Genomic DNA, 13,683 nt, shown 5'->3' with positions numbered 1-13,683 from the left:
CTGGGTACTGCAACAGATGTTGTCTATAAATGAACTTTCATGACTCCATTGTTGGCAGGTCATTGTATAAAGGTTGAACAGGGTTGGATAAAGCACAGAGCCCTGGGGTAACCCATTGATCTGTTGTGTCCAAGCACTCATCTTCTCCCCCATATGGATTCTGAACTGCCTATCACAGAGGAACAGTTCTATGATGCCTGTGACCCAAGGTAGCAGGACCCGTGATACCTTTACGAGCAGGCCAGTGTGCTATACCGTGTTATACACCACTGTTAGGTCAATGAAAACAGCGCCTGATTTCAAGTTTCTCTGGAAGGCGTTTTCAACAAATCTGGTCAGTGCAAGTACTTGGTCACATTTGCTATGGCCTCAGCAAAAGCCAGCTTGGTCAGGGCTCAAAATTCCCTCCATATCGGGTAACATGCACTGTAGGACCAAGTGCTACAGTGCCTTGAAGCACACCAACAATAATGCTATGGGATGATAGCTTGACTTTGGTCCTTTCCAGGCTTTAGGAGGCCAATGACTTTTGTGATGTGCCATATCTTCGGTAAACTACCTTCACTGATAACCCTGGTGAAGAATTTCTCAAGCGAAAGTCGAGCATGGGGTCCAAGGTTTTTCAGGAATTCTGGAGATATCTTGTCATAGCCCGCAGCTGTTCCACACTTGATGCTACCCAGTGTCTGTTCCAGCTCTGTTACAGTGAATGGTTCTGGGCAGCTTCTGATCTGGTGTACACATTTAAACATATGCTATTCGTTCCTCACTTGTCTTCGCACCTGTTTCTCCAAAGGTGCTATGGCCATTTTAAGTAGGTGTCCAGCTACCTGGTTGGATGTCACTGAGGATCAGCAGAGTGCAAGTGGCTGCTGCAATGCTCAAAGGCGTCAGAGCAGACTCCAACACTTGCAGCTGGAGCGGGTAAAGCTCATCCTCATGGTCGTCTCCTCCCATCTGGCTCGGCGAGCAGCGTGCAATGATTTGATCAGATGTTCAGCAACATCGGGGTCACCAGATGCGTCATACTGCTCAAGCCAGGCAGCACTCTCCTCGTCGAGACAGGGAATGTAGACTGGGTGGCAACCACCTAGGATGGCTCTACAGGCTGTTTTGTAGCTAGCACCACAGAAGAGACAGTAGGTCTCATTTACAGAGATATACCAGGCTGGTATTTTCACCACACTCTTCTCCAGCACTTCCCTGTATTCTTCCCAGTCAGCCTTTTGAAAGTTCCACTGCTTCTTTTTGGAACTCTTGACAACTGGGAGCTGTAGCCTGATATGTGATGGTCTGCGTTGGCTGTGTGGAAAGTTATCCAAGACTCGGCATGTTGCTGGCTGAGACTGGCCATTAACTGAAGTGACCCAGCACAAGTCAGGAGCATAGTCAGGATCCCACCTAGAAGAATGGAATGTGCCTCGCTGCTTAGCATCATGGATAAGGCTGAGGTCGGTTTGAGATGCCCAGTCTGCAAGTTGTTCACCATCAGTGTCAACCTCCTTATACCCCCAGTCTGTGTGATGGCTGTTGAAGTCTCCAACGTAGAAAGCTGGGTGTGGCAGGCTTGGTAGAACCGGTTGGTTCCAGCTGATGCTTGGAGGCTTGTAAACATTTGCCAGCCGGAAACCACCAACCTGGATAGTATTACAGAATTCAGTAGACATCAGCTGAATGGCATCTGCAATATCGGACCCAACGTTTGTGGCTCGGCCATGCTTCAGGTGTGCCACATGGCACAACAGGTCAAAGCCTTCGATACTGTAATGCCCGGCTTCGGCAGTTGCCACATGTGTCTCTTGCAAGCAAATGATGTCGATAGTATGTTGATGAGCAAGAACACCAAGTAAATCATGCTTGGCAGCCGACAAACCCTCCACATTGAGTTGTAACACACGTAGAGCTGGACCAATGACATAGAAGTCACCGGGCTACACGTTGGGGTTGCTGGAGATGACAGTGCCGGGATTCGTTGAGCTGGTGCTCATGGAATTCTGCTCGTTGGTAGGATCATTAGCTTCCCTGATTGCTTTCAGGTACTGGCAGGTGTTCCTGATCCATTGCCCCAAATTTGTGTTTATTCAGTGCATTCAGATATGTACACAACACTATGTACCATATATAGACAAGTGTGCTAGATTGTCAGATGTGACCAGAAAACTGAGTTGAATAACATGCAACTTAATAAATATAACCTAATGGAAATTAATTTACAAAGATATTATATATATATGAGGATCACTCTTAAGAATTGTATTTCTTAAATATCATAAAAGGTCAATCTTTTATTTTTTTTAACTGCTCATCCAGATATGAGTCATGCAGCACTTGTGATGTCCCAAGTGTGCAGTTGCAGCAAAGAAACTATTCTAAATATAAATGTTCTTGCAGTTTTCATATCAGATGTACTGGTGGGGGTTGCGGAAAGGCCTGATATCAAGCTTCACCTTGTAATTTTTCACTTATATAGATAACACTTGTTAATCCATATGAAGGTCTCAGGAATGTAAAAGCAAAATCTGTACTAAGAGAACACATTCATATTAATTTACCATTTTACAGTGGTGGAAAAAAATCCTGTTATAGATATTTTTAAATGATAGGTCACAGTTAAAGATAATTTAGAAAACATAAAACTTGTGTTAGTTAAGGGACAAAGTACATCTAATTTAGGTTTAGAAACATGTTTGGCACAAAATATAATTGGTAGAATCCAGTGTTTCATTATCCTGAATAGTCTGGAAACAGTACATCAATTTACAGCGTTATTCACTGGCACTGGTATATTGGATACAACACATAAAATAGAGTCAAATGAAACAGCTAAACGAGTTATACATGCAACTAAAAAATACCCTTAGCTTTAAGAAATAGGGTACAAAGAGATTTGGAAAGGTTAGTTTATTTAGATATAATGAAGAGCAGCAGAGCTGACTGAATGTGTGAATTTATTAGTACACTTAGAAAAGAAAGATGGATTCTTATGTTTATGTTTAGATCCAAAAAAAATGTACATATCTTAAAAGGGAACATTTAAAAATACCTATAGGTGAATAAATATTTGGACTAATGTCAGGAGCAAAATACTTTCCTTATTTAGATGCTTTGAATGGATTTTGGCAAATACTATTGGAGCAAGAAAGTCAATTGTTATGTTATGTATGCTTACCACACCTTTTGGACATTACTGTTTTAAAGTTCTTCCCCATATTACTAGCTCATCTGTGTACAATTGTGTGTCATCTATATTTTCAAAATCTTTTGTATTGCTCTCTGAAATACCTCTGAAGCTGAACATAAGCCAAAAGGTAATCTTTAAAAGAGCATGAAATAAGATTAACTAAAGCATGATCTAGAGCAAAATAAGCAGAATTGAAAATTAACAAAATAAATATAAATTTAGAGTGCAAGATATGTTTCTAGGAGAAAAACTGACCAGTCAGGGATTTCAGATTGATCCAAAACAAATGAGTGATTGGTAACATACTTACCCAAATGATAAGGAGTCATTACAGAAACTTTTGGGTATGGTAAATGTTGTAGGAAAATACAAAGCTACCCTAAAAAAAGGCTTTACTTTGTAAAAATAATGAATGGAAATTAAACTGTCAGCACCAATAATTTAAGCATCTTAAGCAACTAATAAAAATAGCTCCAGTATTAAAACTATTTGATATTAACAGACTTACAAAATTGTCTTCAGAGGCATCCGAACAAGACAACCATACTTTTGTAATAGAACTATTCTTATCTGTGGAAGCCAGTTGCTTATACATTTACAGCTATGTCAAAAATGGAATTTGAGTATGCTCAAACAGAAAAAGAGGCTTTGGCATTGGCTTTGGATGCAAAACCTTTCACATTTATATATGGTAGATCTGTATCGGCAGAAACAGATCATAAACTATTCCTTAATATTTCAAAAAGGAACATGACAGACATACCACCTCAGTTATAAAGATGTTTTTTTCAATTGCATTTATAAATTTAAAATTAGAATATCAGCCAGGCAAATCATTAATTGTTGCTGAAACTCTTTCTAGAGTTTATGATGTAACCAATGTAATTGAAGAAGATGATGTGGTACATATAGACATACTTAAAATACTGTTTCCTATATCAGAAAGAGTATGGGAAGAAATCGTAAAGCAACTAGACAGGATAAGAATTTACAAAGGGTTATTACATTTATTGAAAAAGGATATAATAAAAAAAATATAAGGAAGCCATCTAATCAATGTATTCCAGATTTATCAGTAATTGAAAGAATTATATTTAAAGGCAATAGAGGAGTCATTCCTTTAGGGTTTACAGCCGAGATGTTGAAACTCATACATGAGGGACATTTAGGCATAGAAAAATGAAAACAGAGCAACAGATGTTCTGCATTGGCCACAAGTGACCCAAACAGGGGATTATATAAAAGAATGTGACATATGGCAAAAATATAGAAATGCTCAGTCTAAACAACCTATGACATTTATTCAAGAAAGCTTAAGACATTGGCCTAAAGTAGGTTTAGATCTAACTGACTGTAAAGGACATGCATATATTATAGTTCTTAATTATTTTTCAAATTTTCCTGAAATAGCTATACTAGAAAACACATGCACCAAACAAGTAATTAATAAAATTAAATTAATTTTTGTGAAACGTGACATTCTCAATACATAATGTCTGATAATAGATCTCAATTTCATAGTCAAGAGTTTAAAAGTTTTGCCATACTATATGTTTTCAAACGTATTACATCAAGTCTGGGTTACCTACAATCTAATGGGCTAGTTGAAAATGGTGTTAAAATACTAAACATATTAACAAAATCTGAAAAAACAAATACTGATTTATATTTGGTATTAAATTATAAATCACCATTACAAAAAGTTTGATCTCCTGCACAGTTGCTGTTCAACAGAAAGCTTAGAAACAGATTACCAATGTTCTTTTTTGTTTTTTTTTTGTTTTTTTTTCAGGAAGGATATAAAAGGAAAGGAACATGTGTGAGCATCAGTCAAGTTTGTATCACAATATTTATTATGAGAGAGGATTGGATAAACTACCTTATTTGAAACTGAGTGATAGGATATGTATCTATAATGGTAGAAATTGGGCTCAGAAAGCCCCCGTAACAAAAGAGATAGCACTTCACTCTTACGATGTCGTGACTAATAATGGTCAAGTGTATCGACAAAATCAGACACATTTGCAATTGTTACCTTCAAGACGAGACTGCTCTGAAGGAAGAAATGATACAGTACAGCATCTAGAGCAGCCAGAAAATGAAAATTACACAATTCCTCTAGGTAATAAGAACATGCTTCAATAATGCAGCAAATATCAATATATTTATAATATATTTAGAAATGTAGTTATGTGTCCATTGCATCAAAGGAGATTGGTTAAAAATTTACAGAAAGCTGTTAGTACAATTCTAAGATATATACATGAATAAATTTGTGCTGTAAAAAAAGAGATGTGGTGCTTACTGTGGCTTTAAGAGAATGGATAGAGTCCTCAGGGAACTGATACTTAGAGGAGGCAGTTGGTTGAGAGGTTAGACAGATAGCTTGACCTGACTTAAGATGCTCTGTATATATGTTAACTATGTATCTAAGACTGTTGCTAAGTTACTAGCAATGAATTAGTATTAAGACCAGTGAATTACATGAATATAAAACAACACAATATATAATTGAGACTCCAGAGCTATGAGATGAGGATGAGGTACTACCCAGGAAAGTCACTACTGGTGGCAGGGACATTGAGTAGTACACTTATTCCAGAGTACATCTCAGATGGCTCTGTGCATCAGCAGATAGTTTATCAACTTGCTACAGTGCCTCTGCGTCTCTGATGGGAGCTCTAGGCAGTCCAACGAAGCACTAAACAAAATGGGGTGCTACATACTCCAGGGTTGGGTACGTTGCAAGGAGCAAGTGCCACTGGAGGTTACCACCTACTACCAGATGAAGGATGAGCTGTGTATTCAAGACAGGATTTTGTTTAAAGGGGAGCAAATACTGTAATAATGCCAGCAAATGTCAGAACTGAAATAATGACATGGATACAAACTTCACATCTGGGGATAGAGGTATGCTTGAGATGAGCCAGGGAGTGACATGCCGGCCACTTCCGGGAGTGGTGCAGGGCCAGGGCAGGCAGGGAGCCTGCCTTAACCCCTCTGCACCACTGCCCAGGAGCCTCCTGAGGTAAGCAGCACCAAGCCGGAGCCTGCACCTTGAACCCCTCCTGCACCCCAACCTCCTCCCCAGCCCTGATCCCCCTCCTACACCCAAATTCCCTCCCAGAGACTGCACCCTGAACCCCTGCCTGCACCCAACCCCCTTCCCCAGGTTCAACCCGGAGCCACTCCCACACTCCAAACACCTTGGCCCCAGCCCAGAGCCCACACACCCTCACGCATCTCAACCCCCTGTCCCAGCCCAATGAAAGTGAGTGAAGGTGGGGGAAAGCGAGTGATGGAGCATGTTGGGGGGGTGGATTGAGCTGGGTGGGGCTTCAGAGAAGGGGCGGGGCAGCAGCAGGGCCTCAGGGCAGGTGTGGGACAAGGTTATTTGGGTTTGTTTGATTACTGTTATTTCTACATTTTCTCTGAGGTGGATCCTGGGTTGCACTTAAATGCAAAAAAGTGATCTTGTGCTTAAAAAGATTGGAGACCACTGGTCTACGGGGTGTCAATGTGGGGGTGCATTCGGTCATAGCCCTGTTAAATGTACATTTTAATGACACCTCAAATGCAAATCCACAAGCGCAAATTTACTAATTTACTATTTACTATAAATTTACTATAGTACACACTTTCCCTGTTGTTCTGAAAAGACAAGCTTATTCTCAGGGTACAACAGTGATAACAATTCTAGTTGCTCAGAGGGTACAAAGGGGATACATTCTGGTTTCATCTAGCCTTCTGAGAATTTCCCTGGCGTGTGGTGTTGGAAGCTTTTAGCTGTCATAAATCCACCACAGTCAGCTCCTGTGCCACCCTCTGTCCTAGCTTTGGCAAAAGGCATAGCCAAAACTAGGACAAAGGATGGCACAGGAGTATGCCCAAGTGGGATGGGGTATGCCCAGAGTGCACCTGTGCTTCAGGTATTCTCATCTGACAAATGATCCCTTGGAGACTATGCTTGTTTTCTTAGATTCAAGAAACCCCTGTGCTGTTCTAACCTATGCTGAGGCCAGAGATGGTGGGGAAGTAGGTAACCATGAGTGACTCCTGATGACCTGCCATCTTCTTCTAGTCTTAGTGGATCTCAACTCCTGAATTTGTGCTCTGGTATCTAGACATATGGCCTCTTGCACTGGGATTTGTTTTTTATTTAGAAGACCTCTTTATTTTGTATGTTTAATTCAGTTGCTCTTCAATAGTTAAAGTCCAGAAAAATATCAGATGGAGCTGAACAAGAATTTGGGTGGGAGGAGAAGCTTTTATACCATCACCATGAATAATAGAAATTCAGAGTACCTGCACATTGAACAAATGTTCTTCCAATGGATTTTCTGAATTGTAGCCATGTGCCTGCAATTCAAAAATATCAGTGGGAGTGCTGTCCTACTTACTACCAAAAACAGTGATTTTTTTTTGTTTTAGGTCTTCTAAGATAGGCAGCAGTATAATGTAGTCAATCAGCAAAGCATTTCCTAAAATATAGAATCCTTGTAAAATTAACAGAGCACATCATTCATCTCTTTTCTGATCTATACCCCCCTCTAGCAATTGGGAGTCAGAAATTTTCACACTGACTATACTGGAGTGGAGAAAGAGTGGGAGCGAGTTGTTAAATTGTGAAAACTTTTTTTTTATTATGGAAAATGAAGAAAAATTAGCTAGTGGGGAATTATTGTAGGGGTTTAAATGCTTAAATTAGGAAAGCAACTGATTTAAGGCAAATCAGCAGATTATTTGAGGATGGAGTTGTGACAGCTGTTTCTGTTTATTATATACATGAAATAAACCTGTTGGCATGTGAAATGCCCCTTTTGTTTTTCTAGCACCAAGTTGCAGCAATTACAGTATAATACTATAGCATATGGCAATGTAATTGAAGGTGTGGCAAGAAATTAGAGTTAGGTACTTAGAGCCATATGTTCCCCTCCACTAAGTAGAGTGGAAGGGAGCCAGATGGGCACATGTTACAGTAAGGCACAAAAGGCCTGGAAAGTCCATCCAGAAGGGAAATGCAACTATATCATTTTATGATATGTAGCAAAGTGTGATGTGGGGTGTGTGGCCTTTAGGAATGTGGTGGAGTTAGAGAGCAGCCATAATATGCAGTATGTTGCTCTGGCAAAGAAGTGTGAAATCCAGCTCAACTTCCAAAGCAAGTTAATGCTGAACAAATCAGCACTATCTAGACTGGAACCACCATCTCTGTGTGGAAACTACGCACACAGAGAACATCTGAAACCATAGTGTGTGTGCGTGGAAAAGCTGTCACAGCAATGGGCCAGTGCCTGAAAATATGAGTATGATAGGCATAGGGGACCAATTCCACCCTCCTGAAATTGGCTAGAGACTTGGAGTTCTAAAGAACAGTTCAGACTTATGAACCTCTGACAAATGTTTGTTGACCATCATTTTTGTGCTTGCATAGGTCAAGAGATGTTATATTATTGTTTAATGCAAGGCATTTCAGTGAAGGGTTTTGGTAGATATCTCAGTTTCCTAATTTGGAAGGTAGAATACACAGTGCTTCTGGTCCATTGCTATACTAGCTTGCTTCTTTGTAGTCACTTACACCTGTGCAAAATGGCTATGAAAAGGCTACCAAATTAGAATGGTAGCATCTTACACCGACTTTACTTTGGTGTTGATGATGACCCAGGATGGAAGGTACTGGAGTATCAAGCTGTAAGAGAGATATTATTTTGATTAAAAAAATACATAATCATCAAGGAACTAAGTTTTCTACCAGTGATTTTCCATAGTAAAACCATTTTGCTCACAGAATAGTGATTGCTCACACCCAGTGTATGTACTCAAAAACACTTTGCCAGTATTTGGTTGGCAGTTGATTTTTTTCCATATTATTTTTATCTAGTGGAGTTCACTACTGTGTTTCCCAAAAGACCAAGAGTAAAATAAAAGGCTTTAGCATATGCTACACAGATACTATATTAGTGTAAAATCCTGTATTAATTACTGCATTTTTAAATAAGGTAGCAAAGCCCACAATGATCTGTTGACTCATTATCAGTGATTTGTGGAGCAGAGTCAATCTTGTGTTAATTGAAAAAGGTACGTCTTATATTTTACTGGAGAAAATAAATTCTAAGAGGACTTAGGACGGTGATATGATATGGTAATAAGTTCTGCTGTGAGTCAAGAATATCCAACAATAGGCAGTTATTGACAGTGCACTGTACTATGCAATTAGTTACAGGACTGATAAAAAACCAGCTACTAATCTGATTTTTAAAGGTACAAGTCAAAAACAACATACTTTATTAAACACTCCTATTTACAGCATTGTTGAATGTAGTTTCATACACATCCAATATCTTATTTAAGTTAATGCTGGGTAGAAATGGCATTGAGCCTTCTATATTACAGCAGGGGGCAGCATGGCATGTTGTTTTCTCTTCTATATCCATGCTTACAGTATTAACACTATGATTTACTAATTACCGCAGAACCTCACTGGTTAGAGATTGTTGTGTAAACTCTTTTCCTATCAAAACAGGCACAAAAGTATGAGTCCCCTGGCCAATCTGTGGGACTTGGCATAATTGGAAGATATCTGCAAAATATCAGAGAAAAATCATTATTCATAAAGATTAAGGCATGAAGCAGTAGGTGAGACCTCATTTTTTAATCAGTCCTCAACCATTAGTGCATAAACACTTCAGATAATAAACATCAGATTAGCTACCAGTCTCCCTCATGTTTTGCAGATGTAAAGCTATGACAGTGATACAATGACACCACACCATGCCTGCTAGGCTATTCCAGGGTCTTTAGGTAGTGTAACATCTAGCCAAAATATTTGCATTCAAATCAATTTTACAAAGACTATTACACAGTTAAGGAACTGAATCTGAAAAAAAGCTTTTGTATTATGTCTTGCTGGCAATCGGGATGATTTATCTTTAGTGCTGGTCTGCAAAGGGTCAAATGATTATACCAAAAGCCTTTTGTTTATAGATGAGCCTACTAGATCAATATAGCTGTTACGAAAGTGCGCTGGGAATGAGGAGGGCACTTGCAGTATTCTGCATAATTGATTCTAAGGTTGATTTAAAGTGCACTGATTCTTACTTCTGTGTTTTTAAAACTCAAAGCCAGGAAAAAGAAGATTTCAGCTAATTCTGAAGAATCTGTTTTACCACATATTTCTTAGTCAGGTTAAGTAGACTATTTTGTCCATATTACAGTGGAAATTAAAGGGAGCATAAGGGACATTGATTATTAATTTCCCTTAAAGCAGCAGGGCAGAATTAATGATGTCACATCTTTCTGACTGGGATGGGTAGTTTCTTAAAGCAAACAGAAAAATAGCTCTAACTGCTAATCAATTACACCTGGATTAGGAGATATTACTGGCAATTAATGGCTATGTAGCATTAAAATCAATGAGGCTTGTCAAAATAAATTATGAGGCCTATACCACTTGCACTGTTTAGCTTCTTCGATCTTAACAAATTGGAAGGAAAAAAGAGAGCCCTTTACTGAAAGCAGAGGTAGGCTAACAATACACACTGGTAAATATTAGGGTGTCCAGAAAAGGATACAGCTAAATATTTCTGTGGTTCAATGATGGTTAAGAGGTGTGCTTCTGAATAACCTACATCTACTTGGGGAAAAAATATCCATTTCTTTTGGTTAATTAGCTGGCTTGAAACTGGGTTACTTTATCATTTTACATGATGTGAAATATGCAGTTTTCAAGATTTCAACATGAAACCAGGTGCAACTCGGCAGTTTTGAGTGTTTTAATTTGTTTGAACATGAAACGCAAAGCAAAAATTGAGTGGGGAGGCTGCAAAACCACATGGATAAAACCGAATAAAATATTTGTACAAACCCTCTGAAGCAAGTTTTGCAGAGATCTATTGACAAACAGAGCATAAAGTTAAGCACCTAAATCCATATGTAGGCTCCTACATAAAAATGGACTGATTTTCAGGGCTCTGAGTACCTAAAGCTCTCATTAATTTCAGTGTTGACACCTCTAAAAAACAAATGAGCTTTTACTTAAGTACCTACCTAGGTATGCACTTGCTTGGCTTAGGCACCTAAGTTTGAAAATGTTGGCCTGTTTCCTTTGCTTTCTTCAAACCTCTTCTGGAAGCCTGTATTGGTTGTGAAGGATACCATAGATAATATCCATAAGCATCAATAGACAATGTAGGTGCTGCACACTCCTCACTTTTATTTGGCTACCTAATTTTGGATTTAGATTCCTTACTTTATGCACCCAAGTTTGACAATTTTGACCTTGGGGCCAGATTTTCAAAGGTATTTAGATGCCTGAAGGTGAATATAGCTGCCTGGAGGGGATTTTCAAAAGCACCTAGACCCCTAACTCCCATTGATTCCCTAGGCACTTTTGAAAATCTCACTACATCCCTTTCTGCATCTTTAGGGGTTTAGCAACCTGTATGGAACTTGGAGGGTGAAGCACAAGCTGCAGGAGGGAAGAGTTTGGAAGCAGTACCAGGAAGTCAGTTAGTGTTAACATGGCTGGAATGCTAGCTGCAGTTAAAGGGTCCCTGTAAATTGTTCTCTTAATAAGGAATTAGTTTAGTTTTTCCAAGCATAGACTCCTCTCATGTAACTTTTCAGTACGCAGTATGTGAAACAAAGCTGCCTAAATTCCTTTGAAAATCTGGCCCATTAGTACTGCAATTAACCTGTTGTTTCATTGCTAGGTACCCCTTACAGACTCAGTGAATTAGAAGGAGGAAATTCTGAGAGAAGTAGGAACCCAGATCAGCATTGGGCTAATAGAAAGTACTGTGGCCTGGATCCACAAAGGGACCTAGGCATTGAACAGTGTGATGGAGAAATTTTAGCTACCTAGAAAAATCACAGAAACAGCATTGTTACCCTCAAACCCTGGGTTAGGTACCTAGGCTTCCTATACAATGCATAGCAGGAGAGAAAGGGACCTTACAATGCAATCTAAGAAAGCTGGGATCTATTGGGAGATGCTGATGAGAGGTGTGCTAGATGCGTAAATCCATGCTGCAGGAAGGTGACTATCTCTGCTAGCTATCCACAACTGGGAACCCCTCTCCTGGAATCAGATGATTTAGATGCCGAAATTGTTTCTTATGAGAATGAGTTAGGCACCTGCCTAATTCCACAAAAATGGGTTGCCTTCAGGTTTGGTTAAGCTGTATTTGCTGCAGAAGCCTGCAAGGGGTCATGCTGATAGCTAGGGATGGCTGGAGCACAGCAGGTCCCCAGCCAGTCTCCTATTTTGCTGATCACACCCATTACAAATGTGTAGGAGGTGGATAATTCCCCTCCATTAGGGACATCCCCACGTAGGTAGTTAAACTGGCTTTGCACTACCAAAATACAGAAAGTTCCCCAGGTGCCTGATTCTTATGGCAGCCTTCCCACTGATTTGTAAGGCCTGCTCCATAACGCAGAATATCTAAAATGCAGAACACTCTGGTTACTCTTTCTCCTGACCTGAACACATTCTGAGCCCCACCCCTACAGCAGAGGCTAGGAGGAGGAGCAGTGTGGGTCTAATTATATCTGTTCTAAGCTGCTCTTGCATCCAGCCTTTTCAGTTACTGCATGCTACCTGAAGAGAGTACAAAGTCTACAGGGGGGCCAAAATTTGGCCTTTAGAAAAAAAAATGTTGTCAGGAACTAAGCACTGGAGTCTTTGGAAAACATGATGGAGAATCTTGAATTTCATGCAGACACAGCGGGGAAACCAGCACAGAGAGCCACTAAAAAGTAGTTGGGAGGTTCCATACTCTCCTATGCACTAAGTAGTGCTCCCAAGATTTGCATTAGTAATAAAACAATAATGTGGAGATATGCTCTTCTTAAACAGAAGAGATCTGATTCCCTTCCTCTTTAACTAGGATTCTATCTCATCCCTCAGTGTTAATAAAAATTACAGCTCTGTATGTAACACTTAGTAAGAGATTTTTAAAAAAAAACCCTAGAAACATAGGTACATAGACAAATCTGTCATTAAAACATTTTCTGGACAGTAGCTATAGCATTTAAATCTGTTTGTTAATTCTGCCCACATGGATTGTCTGCCATTTAAGTCATTTGTAGCTGTGTGGTTCTTAGGTCAGAGTTTGTTTGGCTAGAATCAAATTATAGGGGAGCCACTGTAACATGTGTTTGTACCGTGGGAAAGTTACCCTTTACCATGGACTAAAGCACGGAAGTTTCTGAGGTAAATGGTAATTTTCCAGAGGAACAAGAAAACATTTTACTGACCGCCTTGCCTCCCGCCCCGCCCCCTGTGTACTGCAGGTAACTGAAGAAGGGAAGAGGAAGCTTTGCCAAGTCAGGCATTCAATTAGCTCAGCAACCCCAATTATCTAACTCTTCAGTTAACCAAACCTCACAGTTAACTGAGGGTCAGTCACAATGACCAGCAACAATAAGCACCATGCCTTGTTCTCCCAGCTCATTGCAAACCCTCTTTTCCAGAGGGTTAGGATGTCTCTGAAACCTTT

The sequence above is a fragment of the Lepidochelys kempii genome, chromosome 5 (genome assembly GCF_965140285.1).
Source record: "Lepidochelys kempii isolate rLepKem1 chromosome 5, rLepKem1.hap1, whole genome shotgun sequence".
Lineage (NCBI taxonomy): Eukaryota > Metazoa > Chordata > Testudines > Cheloniidae > Lepidochelys > Lepidochelys kempii.
This window is presented reverse-complemented; position numbering follows the sequence as displayed.